Raw genomic sequence first — 15,763 nt, forward strand, 5'->3', positions numbered from 1 at the left:
AAGTAAAAAAAATGGTGGTATTTGTTAAGTGCTTACTATGTGCAAAGCACTGTTCTAAGCACTGGGGGATACAAGGTGATCAGGTTGTCTGACGTGGGGCTCACAGTTTTAATCCCCATTTAAATAGCAAAATATCAAAGGAAAAAGTAGGAAATGAAGTACTGAAATATTTTGTGGTTGCTTCTCTGCTTTGAATTGGAGACAGCATAAATATCACATTGCAGTACTGTATTTTCAAATCTGTAGTTCCTTGTTCTGCTCTTATATTATCTGGAAATTTCCAGTTTCACCATAGTTTTTATCATCAAGCATTTCTTAAGTGTTTTCATTGGGCAAAGCACTGTACTAGGTGCAGGGGTGATTATAAAGAAATGGATTAAGACACAATGCCTGGAGTAATGGGAGAAGACAGGCACATTATATAACAACTTTTGTTGGGCTTCTGAGTGACGCACACAGCCCATGTGTTCCTGGACATGAGAATTTCTTCTTGCTCTTAGAACCACTGGCTCAGCTCTCCTGCCCCCATTTATCCTCCCCTAGCAACATGGACCTTCATGCTGCCCCTCCTTCCCCAACCCGCTCACAGTCTGGCCTAGCCTCAGTAACCTGCCCAGCTTGTCTCTCTTTTAAAACTTTTTAAATTTTTGACACAGTGCTTAGGGTCATGCCATTGTTACCTCTGAGACTGGTTTGTAGCTACTGCTCCCCAGTGGTGGCAACAGGAAGGAAAGAAGTCGGGAATGCACCTCTAACCCAGCCCACACAGATCCCAGGGCCCTAATATATGAGGAAATTCAGAGCACTGTGTTTCTGGGCTTCATTCATTCATTCATTCAACTGTATTTATTGAGCACTTTGTGCAAAGTACTGTACTAAGTGCTTGGGTGAGAATGATGTAACAGTAAACAGACACATTCCCTGCCCACAACAGCCTAACAGTCTAGATGGGGATACAGACATTAATATAAATGAATAAATTACAGATATGTACATAAGGGCTGTGGGGCTGGGACTGGGGATGAATAAAAGGAGCGAGTCAGGGCAATACAGAAGGGAGTGGGAGAAGAGGAAAGGAGGGCTTAGTGAGGGAAGGCCTCTTGGAAGTGTGGCTCAGAGGAAAGAGCACAGGCTTGGGAATCAGAGGTCATGGGTTTGAATTCCAGCTCTGCCACTTGTCAGCTGTGTGACTGTGGGCAAGTCACTTAACTTCTCTGTGCCTCAGTTACCTCATCTGTAAAATGGGGATTAAGACTGTGAGTCTCATGTGGGACAACCTGATTACCCTGTATCTACCCCAAGGCTTAGAACAGTGCTCTGCACATAGTAAGTGCTTAACAAATACCAACATCATCATCTTGGAAGAGATGTGCCTTCAATAGGCTTTGAAGGAGGGGAGAGTAATTGTTGGACTAATTGTGTTTCATATTCATACTGATACAATTCATGTCCAAGACCTTTTTTTGAATTTTTTTTCTACATACACTCTCTCCCATTCCCTCAAGAAAAGCAAAACCAAAGAATCTGTAGCTACTGAACAAAGGTGAAGACAAATATTTTCTGCCATTATCCATGGTAAACATTCAATCTTTGCTTAGTATAAGAATATAATTCATTCATTCATTCAATAGTATTTATTGAGTGCTTACTATATGCAGAGCACTGTACTAAGTGCTTGGAATGTATAATTCAGCAACAGATAGAGACAATCCCTGCCCACTGATGGACTTACAGTCTAATCGGGGGAGACTGACAAAAACAATAGCAATAAATAGAATCAAGGGGATGTACATCTCATTAAAACAATAGCAATGAATAGAATCAAGGGGATGTGCATCTCATTAACAAAATAAATAGGGTAATAAAAATATATACAAATGAGCGGATGAGCACAGTGCTGAGGGGAGGGGAAGGAAGGGGGGAGGAGCAGAGGGAAAGGGGGGGGAAAGGGGGCTTAGCTGAGGGGAGGTGAAGGGAGGGTCAGAGAGGCAGCAGAGGGAGCAAAGGGAAGAGGGGAAGCTCAGTCTGGGAAGGCCTCTTGGAGGAGGTGAGCTCTCAGTAGGGCTTTGAAGAGGGCAAGAGAATTAGCTTGGCGGAGGTGAGGAGGGAGGGCATTCCAGGACAGCGGGAGGACGTGGGCCAGGGGTCGGCAGCGGGATAGGCGAGAATGGGGGACGGTGAGGAGGTGGGCAGCAGAGGAGCGGAGCCTACGGGGTGGGCAGTAGAAACAGAGAAGGGAGGAGAGGTAGGTGGGGGCAAGGTGATGGACAGCCTTGAAGCCTAGAGTGAGAAGTTTTTGTTTCGTGCGGAGGTTGATAGGCAACCACTGGAGGTTTTTAAGAAGGGGAGTGACATGCCAAGCGCGTTTCTGCGGGAAGATGAGCCGGGCAGCAGAATGAAGAATAGACTAGAGTGGGCAGAGACAGGAGGAAGGGAGATCAGAGAGAAGGTTGACACAATAATCCAGCCAGGATATTATGAGAGCCTGTACCAGTAAGATAGCCGTTTGGGTGGATAGGAAAGGGCAGATCTTGGCAATATGATAAAGGTGAGACCGGCAGGTCTTGGTGATGGATTGGATGTGTGGGGTGAATGAGAGATTCGAGTCAAAGGTGACACCGAGGTTGCAGGCCTGAGAGACGGGAAGGATGGTTGTACCATCCACAGTGATAGGGAAGTCAGGAAGAGGACAGGGCTTGGAAGGGAAGATAAGGAGCTCAGTTTTGGACATGTTGAGTTTTAGGTGGCGGGCAGACATCCAGGTAGAGAAGTCCTGGAGGCAGGAGGAGATACGAGCCTGAAGGGAGGGGGAGAGGACGGGGCAGAGATGTAGATTTGTGTGTCATCTGCACAGAGATGATAGTTGAAGCCATGGGAGCGAATGAGTTCACCAAGGGAGTGAGTGTAGATGGAGAACAGAAGAGGGCCAAGAACTGACCCTTGAGGAACCCCAACAGTTAGAGGATGGGAGGGGGAGGAGGAGCCTGCGAAGGAGACCGAGAATGAACGGCCAGAGAGATAAGAGGAGAAGCAGGAGAGGACGGAGTCCATGAAGCCAAGGTGAGATAAGGTGTGGAGGAGTAGGGGAAGGTCAACAGTGTCAAAGGCAGCTGAGAATTCAAGGAGGATTAGGCTAGAGTAGGAGCCATTGGATTTGGCAAGAAGGGGGTCATGGATGATCTTTGAGTGGGCAGTTTCGGGGAGTGTAGGGGACAGAAGCCAGATTGGAGGGGGACCAGGAGAGAGTTGGAGTTGTACAGACCCTGTCCCACAGAGTTAATAGTCAAAGTAGGAGCGAGAAAAGGTATTTAATCCCCATTTTACAGATGAGGAAACTGAAGCATAGAGAAACTAAGTGACTTGCCCAAGGTCCCACAGCAGGCAAGTGGTGGAACTGGGATTAGAATCCAGGTTATCTGACTCCCAGGCATGTGCTCTTTCCACTAGTCCACAATAAAAGGCCAGGCCAAAGAAACCTTAAATTATCACCTAGGCAAATGTAGCTATGAGATTGACCAATCAATCATTCCTACTTATTAAGCATTTCCTGTGTGCAGAGCACTATACTAAGTGCTTGGGAGAGTACAATATAACAGAGTTGGCAGATACATTCCCTGCCCACAGTGATCTGTGATCCCCTCCTTCAGGGGTAGTTGACTCTTTTGTCACTATCAGACTCCATCCTGATGACTCCAGGATCTCAGACCCATCCCTCCTGCTTCCCCAGCTACCCACTCCTCTTTCCCAATGCCCCTGCTTCAGATCTTACTCCTGCTACCTGAGTGGTGTAGTTTTCACCTTCACTCTCTGCCAACTGAGCCATCTCCAAGACCATCACAGCATTTGGCTGTATCCCGGAAGAAACCAATTTCTACTTCATGTACATAGATGCAATGCACTGTGACTTGAAATGGTTAGACAGTAGCTGCCATATCTGCCAAATCCACCAAGTGTTTGAACTGATTTCACTTCTCACCACAAACCCTAACATCAATCAATCAATCAATGATATTCATCACCATAATAGTCAACCCTAGCATGGGATCACCACAAATTGTTGCCTGAGGAGCAGCCACCCACAACCCATCATTTCCATTCAGCAGCAATCACTTGGTAAATTTTAAAAAAAACAAACCACCCTTCTTGGCAATTTTCTCCAAAGCTTTTCCCCAGGGTAGCAGTTCAGCAGGGAAAACACCTGAGAAGCAAATTTAAATTTAAAAAAGGGGAAGCTGCACTCTTTCCTCCCAATCAAATTCACTACCTCTCTCAGAGACGATGGATTAGAAGTTGCAGCTCCCTGAACAACAATTGTCAGGGACCTCAACCAGAGCCAGAATTCCCAGGGTTTGCAGGCTATTTATTTTTTGATGGAAGATATTGTACACTATCATTATTGTTCACCATATATGCTGGACCACTGCTTTCCCAAGTTCTCCCACTGGCTTGGAACTCCCTCTCCACTCCATATATGCCAGACCACTGCTGTCCCCACCTTCAAAGCATTATTGAGATCACATCTCCTCCAAGAGGCCTTCACCAATTAAAACCTTTTCCCCCGGCTCCAACATCTATGCACTTGGATCTGTGACCTTTGAGCATTTTATATTTGCCAAACTCTCAGCCCTGCAGCACTTATGTACACATCTATATACTATATATTATAAATTATTTATTCATATTAATGCCTGATTCCCCCTCTAGACTGTAAGCTCATTGTGGGTCAGGAACATATCTGCCAACTCTGTGGTACTGTACTCTCTCAAGTGCTCAGTACAGTGCTCTGCACACAGTAAGCACTCAATACATGCCATTGATGATGACAATGATGACTATCAAGCAAAAATCTTTGCAAAAAAGACTACAGGCACATATTGAAACATATGAAGGAAAGCAATGAGGGGCTATTGGACAGAGAATCGGATCAAAAATCATGAGACCTTACTTTTAATTCCAGCCCTACAGTGATTGACCAAATTCGGGAAAATCACTAAACCACTCAGTATTTCCGTTTTCTTCTCTGTAAAATGGGGATAGAAAACTGTCCTCTCCTGACTTCATAGAAGTGATCTGAGGATTATCAATTGCTGATGTGAAAGCACATTTAGCTCTTGAAAGAAAGGCACTCTATAAATCCAAGGTTTTGCTGATATTATCTTTCAAGAAACTTTATCCATTATTAGAAATATTTTGGCATAATCTTGATCATCAAATATACTTTTATGAAATATTCAAATTAATTTTTAAAACAATTTTGATTCTTGGTAAATGATAATGATAGCTTTTGATGCACCACTTTCTTCCCACCATTTCTTCAGTGAAGCTTCAAAGTAACAAGATAATTTATTAAAATTTACTAAGACCACAGTCTGAGATGAAGTTACTAATGAGAAAGACCGCTTCCACATGGGTTTGTGGCAAAGCATAGTAGAAAAACACCTGTGAACCTATAGTGATGCTGTGTTTCAACCTAGAGGAGAAAATGTGTTCTTTTACTGGAGAATGGGTCAAAGAAACGTCATCAAGAAGACTTCCTACAGTAGAAAAAATAAGTGGAGTAAGTCCACAGCAAAATTGTTAGGGGTGAAAAACTTTTTTGTTTTCAGAAATGAAGCACACAGTTTCAAAAACAGCATTTATCACAAGACACTGTTGTCTGTTCCTTTGGTACACTGGTAGCTATACAGTTTTTATGTTAATTATTTCTCTTCATGCTGGCTGCAAGATAGACATCTTGCAGCTAACCATAGAAACATTATAATAGAATGACACTTGTATGAAGACACAAAATCCTTTTATGCAGTCTAATTTAGAATCCATTTCAAAAACTCTATGGTGCTACACCTGGAAACCAAATTATGCTGGGAAGCTTATATTTTTACATATATTTCAGTTATGCTGCAAATTTGGTTTCGATTTTAGAAAGCCAATAATTCTGTCTTTATAGACAATTTGATATTATGTTCTATTATATCTGTAACAAAAAAGTAATTTACTTTCTTTCCTGGGAATCTAGATATGCATCTCTTGCAATCTTCTTCATTTCACCAGAGAAAATACACTTTCCGTTTACCTTGACAATGACGCCTAAACTCTGAGGGATAAAATGGAATTTGATAGATCCTGTATGTTGTAATGAAAGGTTGCTTTTCTTAATACTATGAAAGGCAAGCATTTAGCAGAGAAACAAAAATCGCCCTCTAATCACCAGAGATAGTAGAACAAGCTCTAACAGGTTTTGCTTTGTACCACAAAACTGTATTTTTAAAGGTAGCCGCTTTTTTCATTTTTATTCAAATTCATGAGTCATTCCATACCTCCTATAGCTATTTAAATAATCTTAGGTAAATAAATGCTCTGTCCCAATCTAAGACTATCAAAACCAGCAAAATGGAATAAAATGGCCTAACGTATAGATTTGCATAGATCAAATTCTTACGACACACATTAACATTAGATTCTAGCTTCAAAAAGAATGAAATAAGAGCTTGCTCTTCAAAACAACACAAATGCATGAGCAGTTTGATCTTAAATCTCCTATTCCCAGATATATTTTTACAGTCTATTTCTTTTTTTAAAAATACCCACAATACTTGCATTCGTCCAACAGAAACTGGGTCAGTTAAATGTCAATACATAATAGCAATGACAGTTTGCCTTCTATATTTCATTTTCTTATGGCCAAAGCAGCTTAGAAATTGGGTTATGTTAAAGAAATCAGAGTGCATAAAGTTTCATAAATCCTGAATGAGCACAAACCCAACTGTGTATTTTTTCTCATTTTTATTTTTTGATACGTCAATAATCCCCAGAAAGACTGCACGGCTTACCACTAAAAATACACAGTTTGCATATTGCATGAAACTAGCCATGAACTTGTAGTCCATTTTTTTAACTATTGCAGCTCCATAACTATCAGACAATTATAATTTCATAAATAAAAATTTTGGGTAAAAAAGGATGGTTCATAATGATGAGAAAATAAAAAGGGGATAAAAATTAATATAGAAAATTTTCAAATTCATATTCCCTTTGAATCTTTATGAAATGAGCCAAATTCTACCCTGTAAACTATCCTCTGATAATTAAGCGCCTTTAGAAACTGCAATTACTCTTCTAGCCACCAAAGGTCCACTGTTTAACTATTAATTCTAATTTATGCAAGTATTAATACTTTACTCAGTGGTATTCTCTCAAACTATTAATGAATGATACACTAGTGCTCTGGAGAAGTTAATTCATTTTCCAAAAGTGACTAACTCATTCCTAAAGAGTTGCTTCTGCTTGTGTTGCTAGAACCGATTTAATCCCCACAAATTTGATTTACAAACCAAAATGACATTTCGGGTAATATGAATGATTAACGATAACATTTCAAATATGCAAAATAAGGCAAGTTCAATTTCAGATCTTAATTTAATTACAAGGGTTCCCAAATTTCCCTTTTCACCAATGACTAACTGTTCACACAATGATAATGGCTCCAGTTCATTTATTGATATCATTGTGGGGTAGGAGAGATTATGGAGACTGGTAGCACTAATAGCTTTAATTTATTACCTTTTAAAAGATCAAATCTCTCGTTTATAGCCCCAAAACATTTTAGACCAACACCCAAAAGACAAAATAATTTAAAAAACTAAGATCATACCACTTCTGAGATTTTACGACATTACGCTGTTAAACCCACTTTTTGAATGGTCATTGCAAATGGTCACTCGTTCCCTTGTCTAGTTTTTTCATGCTACATTTCATTAGATAAGATTCTCTTAAATTATGACCGGTCGATAATACATTGAATTGATTCACATCTTTGCATAGGCTGACCTTCTACTTGTACTAAAGAAGAAAACATTTCCACCTAGAGCCCTTTCACAGAACATCTAGAACAAAAGAAATACACCAAAATATCTATGAAAGAAAGAAAGAAATTGCATAATTGGCATAGTACACAAAGGATTTTGAAACTGGAAATTTTAGATAGGTCCAATGAATGTTTTAGTTCCCTGCAGATTTTTCAATCTGTTGTATGATAGTTTGGCTTATTTTTAAAATATTTTTTAAAAAAAGGTTAGACAGGAAATATTCAAAATCCGCTAGAGTTTACATTGACAGGTTTACGATTATAGCACCATAATTAATGATATGTAGAGAGATGTCTTGACATTTATGCACATACACAATATTCAGACAATCATACTAATAAATTACCTCTAATTGAGGTTGATGCCTTTTCCCAGTCAGAGTATTTTCTCTAAGCACTACTAATGTTTTGAGTCTTAAGAAAGCAGGTTTTATGTTCAAGGTGAGCATTCTGACAAATTGTTATTAAAGTGATGCATTTTGTACAGTTGACTGTTGTGGAACTACATTGGTATTCATTTTTATTTGGGGCTTTTGGACAAAGAGTTAAAAATGATTTATGCTTAAAGCACATAACATGTAGATAACAAATGAACTTTATGTTGACCTCCCTTTGACCTAATATGCCACTGCATAATGCATGATGATGTATTTTGGGGAATATTTTATTGATCTGGTTTTATTCCTACCAGTGAAACAAATTCTGTATTATTAACTGCCTTTCACGTACACTAACGATATACCATTTTAGCTTTGACCAAAATCACACATGAATTCCAAGCTCATCTCACAATCGCATAAACCATAACCTATGAACTTCAAATCTCTAACTTGCAATCCAATCACTTCATATCCTTGGAATTAATTATCGAGCAATGCCTCCAACTCTAACTGCTTTTCAGCAGAACGTTTTACTTTCTTCCACCTTATACTACTACCCCAGTAGTGTTGGAAATGATACACTCTACTGGATGATGTTGATAGTACACTGATCGGGATTCTCTGCATTTGAAACTATAATAATGTTAATCATCATTTCCCATCTTAGTTAAAGATTTCCCGTCTGTTAACCAAGCAGACTACCATATACATCCTTGCTGATCTTGGCTCTTTCCTTAATATGCCTAAATCCATGGAATGCTGTTTGACTTCCTAAATATTTCTTTCTACAGAAGTTTCAGTATCCGGTGAAAACTCACATTTGCTAAATTCCTCCTTAAAAGAGAAGAGAGCCAGAAGCTGCATTGCTGGGTGTAAAATAACCACATATTAAGCAGCACAGTACAGCACACTGGAAAGTATTCACATTTCTAGCTGACGAGCACAATGAGGCCACCCTGTGTACACCAATGCCTACATTTTTCGGGTCGGGCATAAGTGTTTTTTGTGTTAACAGATGTAATCACTTGCAGAGAGTTAAAAGGATCGGTCCTGACCCTTTTCATTGTTTTGTCCTCACACTTCATTTCCCCCTTCCTCATGCCTCGGTCCCGTTCCTCCCATCTCTCGTCCGCTTTCTCTGCCCTTCATTCATTCACTAGTATGTATTGAGCGCTTACTATATGCAGAGCACTGGACTAAGCGCTTGGAGAGTACAATTCGGCAACAGATAGAGACTATCCCTGCCTTTATGCCGAGACCCCAGTGACTCCGGAAAGGTAACCCCTAAAGCGCTCCAGGAAAGATTGCTTCATCATCAGGTAAAGGTGAGTCCCCTCTCTCCGTCCGATCCACCCGATCTCTCCTTGCTATCGATAGCGACCCGGAGACGCTGGCATCTCCCGGGCTACCTCGGAGCAGCCCAACCTCCGGAACGAGGGCGAGCATCTCCCATGAGCAAACTTCCCCGAAAGCGGTGGGAGAAGGTAAGAGAGAAAGGGAGGCGAGTTCCAACCCACCGGCAGCTTTTCCGACCGAAACGCCCCGCCAAAAGGGAACGGGTGGTGCTGGAACCAGGCACGATCCAGCCGGGAAAGAGAGCGACGGCGGCATTACCTCTAGGGGCTGCCCCAGGGGTCGCCAAGGGGCAGGGTCCCGACGTGGAGCAGGGCCTCTCCGGAGTGAGCAGCTTTCCCGAGCCGAGTCGCGATTTGGAAACCGAGCAGTGGCCTGGGGAGGAGCTGACCAGCGTGCTGGGCGTCCGGGCTCAGCCGCTGCCCGCTCCCCCGAGACCAGCCCCACACCCCGGGCACGCACTCGCTCCCCACCCTCGGTCCTGGACTCACTGGGCACCTCTAGCGTACGAAAGGAGAACGGAAACCTGGCCCAGCTTTGTCCAGTCCGACAGCGGGAGGAGGAGGAGGAGAGGGGAGAGCCCCCCGGGGTTGCAGCCTGCGCGCTGCCGCCTCTAACCAAGATCCCAGCCCACTCACCTGCTACAGCAGCACCGGGCTGAGCTCCCTCGTTGTCCTTTGCTCCCTAGAGCAACGAAGGCTGGAGGCGGCAGTGCTAAACGGGAAACCGGACACGATTTGAAAATCGATCAGTCAATCCATCCCGACGAACACGCGCATACCCCATACCTCGCAAGAGTGCCGGCCTTCTGATTTATTATGTTCAATGAAGTATTAGTATCAATGGGAGTATGCTGCTCTCCACTTCCTGCCTCACACTTGCGAACATCGGCAGCATCATGGGCAGGGGCACCATGCTAATTCCCACCAGAAAATATCTTCCCTGATTCTGCAATCGAATCGCAGACGTAAGAAGCTTTGGGGCTCGCCTATTTTTTTTCCCCCTTCCTAAACATCTATCTATTTTGAAAGTTATTCTTCCCCCGTGACGATTCCGGCAACGCCAATTGCTGCTTCTTACCTTGAGGCAGTGTGAATTCTCCTTTATGTCCTTAAAACCAACGAGGTGGGTGCAATGCACAATGAAAAGTCTGGTGTCTTTCTCGACTTCCAATACCTCAGTTCCTTTTGCTTTTTCCTTCTCTTTTTATTATGAAGGGGCGACGATTAAGACCACAGAAAAGCGCACACGCCTTCAAGCCTTAAGAGTATGAAGAGAAGGGTTGTGGCAATCTCACTGGCACCCGTGAGATGGCCACCACTCCTTCCCCCACCCAACCCCCGCCCTTTCCCAACTTGACTGTATTTAATTCGCTTCTTTCCTTTCAGAAAATACACACCGAACAATTCCCTGGGATTAAGCAGGAAGCAAGCAAAGAAACTCCCTGCTGCTGCAGCTGCTCCTCCTCCTCCTCTCTTTTTAATTGGCAAAATCCTCTCCTTGCTGCTCCAATTTGGTGAACGGTTGTGAGGGAGGTGAGGGGTGAGGGAGGGGTGGGAGAGAGCGACTCCAAAGCAGAGCTTCCCCAACGCCGCTTCCAGTGCAGCCCAGTGGCGAAGAAGCTGCCAGCACCGAGGAAACTTTGAGGTGAAGAAGCTGTAGCAGCAGCAGTGGCGACAAGAGCTAGCGGAGGCAGCGTCGATCCCAGCACTAGGGTGAGGAGGAGGAAGGAGAAAAGGAGGAGGAGGAAAAGGAGGCGGAGGAGAGGGAGGAGGGGGAGGAGGGGGAAGGGAGGAAGAGAGGAGGAGGAAAAGGAGCAGGAAGAGGAGGAGGACGGCGACGACTAGAAGCAGGGACTAGAAGGAGCGTGACGAGAAAGGGCGGTGGAGACAGAGAGAGAAAGAGCGCAAGGGAGCAGGCCCTTCTCGGGTTGTCATCTACTCCGAGCTGGCAGCCCCCACACGTAAATCCAGCTCTGGAGGAAGGATAGGTGTCTGGGGATCAGGAGTGGATGGAAGGAGAGGAGAAGGAGATGAAGAGGAGGAGGGAAAACAATGCAAATTTTCAAAGGAATAAATTACTCCCTCTAGTTATCAGATCGCAAAAAGGCAAGCCAAGTCTTCTCCCCCCTCTCCCGCCCACCCATCATCTTCTCTCCCTCTGGCTGGTCCCGTCTCTGACTATTACAGTTCGTTGCCCTGGTTGAAGTCAGACAGCCGTTGGACAGTTAACCCTTTCCCCTCTGCCTCTACGCTAACAACCTCGAGCACCCCAGCCTCTCTCCGAAGGAAAGGAGGAGTCCTTGCTGCAGTTAGCCCGGGAGCCAAGGGGGCTCCCCGCAGCCCTTAGAATAGCGGCGCCAAACCATCTTTCCCAAGATGAAGTCTCATTTTAGCCCTCTTTCGTCCTCCCTACTCTCAGACCTCTTTAACGCGACGACCGAAAGGCCGGCTGCCAGCCACGTTCGTGCTAGGTGATCGAAACTCGACGTTTAGGGGCGGGGGTTTCCTCCTTTGTCGGTTCCGTTGGTGATCACGGACGCTTCTACTCTAAATCGGACGGTAGCAGGTGAAACGCTCAGCCGGGAAAGAGGCGGAGTTAGACCGAGGAGCGACCCAGCCCCTTAAGCAGCCATTTCCTGGGCTGTGGTTGGGGTCCCCCGCTTCTGCCTGTCTCAACTTTGTACTCCCCACCCTGCCGTTGGGCGGGATCATTGCTCAGAGCTCTGGTAGAAAAAGAGGGAGGAGGAGAAGAGACTTGGAGCTATAAAGAAAGGGATCTCCCGAACAAGCAGTTTTTCCCCATCAGTTCATGAGAAAGGCACCTTGCTCTCAGTTCCTCTTGGACATAAATCCCTCGCCTCCAGCGTGCGCCCTCCCTCCAAGCGTGGTTTGCCTAAGTACAGTTTCGGGGGATCGTTGTTCTCGGAAAGTAAACTTTTGTTTTCTGGGTGGCCTGCATATTTTTCTGCCTAGTTCTATTCTGATCGGCCGGGATCCCTGGTGCACAAAGTGCTGCCTACAGAGGCGGCGGAGGATTCGGAAGATTATGCCGCGGCACGCATTCCTCAGGGTCGCCCCTCGGAAGCGGAGAGAGGAAAAATAGACTTCATTTGACCAGACCGACAGTCTGGGGCTCTCCCAACTATTGGCCAGGTGCCTTTTGCCCGGGATCTCGTTGCCTTTGCGGGTAGGTGAGCAGTGGGCGTCCCTGCGGATCCAGAGATCCGCCAACGAGTCTGGAGTTTGAGAGCACAGAGAAGGAGAGAGAGTTGAATAGAATCGATGAAACTTTATAGCCAATAAAAGAAAGGGGCGGAAAGTGGAAAGGAAAAGACATGTTTTTTGGGTTGTTGAGTTTGGGGAGGGGGTGGGGGATGGGGTTTTCTTCCCCAGCAGGGCTCTTCTTCATATAGGAGTTGTGACCTCTTCAATGAAGCCACACCATCTCGAAAGAACGGCAGCCCCATAGCGCACATCTGGATCCGAGCAGTTGACTGTTTCTAAAGGTGGTTTGCTTTCGGCCCTGGCGAGAAACTTGTGGGTGAAGAAACAGTATATGCCAGATCGGAGCAGTGATGGCCAAACCACGGCTAGGTGATGATTAAGCGCTTAGAACAGTGCTCGGCACATAGTAAGCGCTTAACAAATACCAACATTATTATTAAGTACGCAAATTCCGAGCCACGCGTTAATGCTGATTATGTAATAGAGAATAAAGTATCGGTGTGTGCACATCTGATCCTCACTCCCTCCTTTCCAAAACTCATGACGGAACAGTGCGACGCAGGAGCTATGACGCTTCTTATTTAAGGACAGTAAATTGATAAAACAGGAAAAAAAGGACGGGGGGGTGTATTCCTAGGAGCAGTCCAGGGATTTTAGGATCATGTGTGTTTTTGCCTGAAGGTGGATTTTAGATATAATGCATGAATGTATTTGGAACGTGATTTTTTTTTGCAGTGTTAAAGCCATGCAAAAGAAAGGGTTTTTTTTAATTTTATGAATTCCTTTAAATTGCAGGTTTATTGGATTGTGTATTTCAGATATTTTTGTGATCTGTTCTAAACTGATAAATGACTAGTTTTGTGAAGAATTTTGATGTCGTGTTTCATTTCAATACAACCCATAGTTTACATTCATATACCGAAGGACACATAGGACTTGTCTTTCCAACAAATGGGAGTTTACCAATGAGTAACAAAGTGGCAGAATATTATATACATATATATGTCTATATCAGTACATGCAATTATATCAATCAAGGAGTCACTTGCCCAATCAAAACTACTGCAAAACCATATAAAACTGCTCAGCAAATAAGATCTTTGATGTCATTCACTTCATCTTCCCTATTTTCATTTCCATGGACAGACAAGAAGTGCATTCCTATTTTCAGTTGCCATTACAGTTGACTGATTGATGCTAGGAAGAAAGCAAGGACAAAGATAAAAAAAAATTATAAATTTTAATCATCAATATATTTAATTGTGTTTCATGTTAGGAATGTTGGAAGCTTAATGGTAAAAGATCCCCCTTGTCATTATTGACCAATTTTCCTATCCACTATATTTTCATGCTCTCTATTGAACATATTGTTCTTGGCAAGAGCAGTATCATACATACAGTGCAAAAACACCAAATGGCTATGCCTCCTAGCTTTAAAACCACTTTGCAAAATATATTGCTAAATCCCCTGTGTGTTTTTAATATTGTTTATCATATATTGATAAACTCTTATATAATCACAGCATGAATGATGTGAATCTTCTTTCTGGAAAATTCTTTCTCTAATAGCTATGTAAATGCTTAGATCTGTATTGATAATGCTCTCCTAGCTTAAGAATTATTTTAAATGGTAAGAGACCTAATCGTTGATTTAATGTAAGACTTTTTTTGGAAGGGAAAATGACTGACAGAATGTTTATGAAATGTAACAAAAATTTATGAAGATGCGTTCAATGCTGAACAGGTCATGTAAAGAAGCCAGCACAGACTTAAGCCTGTAAGACCCAACTTGGTGGGGTAGGGAGGGTTGGAGGGTGGGGGGGAGACACTTCCTTGGGATATGTGGCTTAGGATCCCTTGTTCATGGTACAACTACCCACTTTGCTATTTCTCCCCATTATTAAATCATGACATACCTTCTATGAAGGCATGCAGAACATGCCAAAATAGAGGGTAGTGGCTCAGAATAGTTTAAAGGATCAGATGGGTATGGTGTATCATATAAATGAACAAGGTTACTCTGACATAGTCCTAGCTATCCTGGAGCTTACATTCCACATGCAGGTAAAGGGGAATTGTATGAATAGGATTAGGGAGAAGAAAAACATGAAACTTAAACTATGATTTTTAAAATTGACCATTCACCCACTGCATTTTTTTTACCCCTTTATTTGACCTAGAAAAACAAATATATATTTAAAAACATTCACCCTTTTCTCCAAAATCCACGTACTGAAAGAGAAGAATGAATACCATGTTTAGCTGAATTTGAGTTTTCCTTTTTAAGGTACCTTAATCCCCAGTCACCACTCTTGCTACAAAACACACACACACACACACACACACACACAATAAATAAAGGGACAGCAACAAGGTCAGGAATTGAAAGGAATATTGTGAGCCTTGGTAATTGAAGTGTTTTGCTGAAGAAACGTTAAGTGCCAGAGTTTAGTGAACATCCACAAAATTAAAAGGACATTATAGTTACTATTTCCCATACCTTTTGCCACAGTTAGGAATTCATCTGACATTAATCAAGAAAAAATCAAGTGCTTTCTTTGTAACAAAACATACCACCTTCCCTTGCACGAGTCAATTTTACATCTATAAATGCCATTCATACCTTTTCTATGGCTACCAAAAAAGTCCAAATTAGCAATCCCCACATCTGAAAAGGAGGAAACAAGTTTAAGAATATGTTGTTTTGGTTCTCAGCCTGGTTCATTTTTCTCTTATAACCCTCGTTAAAAATGATAGTTCTTCAAACCAACTTGTGTTGAAACTTTACCGACAAAGTAAGTTTAGCAGATTCCCTAAGGTGCACAATCACATACAGTTGGTTTTCTGGAGTGACAGAAACCTTAGATATCACTACAGTTGGCACCCCACTTGGCTGTACTGCAATTTGGCATCTACAGATATAGATCCCCTACTATTCC

At 43.0% G+C, this 15,763-nt stretch overlaps 1 protein-coding gene across 3 annotated transcripts in view; it reads right to left on the reverse strand.

The window, feature by feature from the left end:
• The window catches only part of LINGO2 (leucine rich repeat and Ig domain containing 2), a 900,663-nt gene extending 889,286 nt beyond the window's left edge, over positions 1-11,377 (reverse strand). For 2 of the 3 annotated variants that reach the window (XR_005659686.1, XM_039910914.1), the window contains exons 1-2: positions 10,678-11,377; positions 10,236-10,311 (exon numbers count right to left, since the gene is read on the reverse strand). The gene's annotated coding sequence lies outside the window, so the exon portion shown is untranslated. The remainder of the gene's footprint in view (positions 1-10,235; positions 10,312-10,677) is intronic. The other variant, XM_039910913.1, reaches the window with a different exon arrangement.
• Between the last annotated feature and the right edge of the window lie 4,386 nt (positions 11,378-15,763).

This window comes from Ornithorhynchus anatinus, chromosome X5 (assembly GCF_004115215.2).
Source record: "Ornithorhynchus anatinus isolate Pmale09 chromosome X5, mOrnAna1.pri.v4, whole genome shotgun sequence".
Taxonomy (NCBI): domain Eukaryota; kingdom Metazoa; phylum Chordata; class Mammalia; order Monotremata; family Ornithorhynchidae; genus Ornithorhynchus; species Ornithorhynchus anatinus.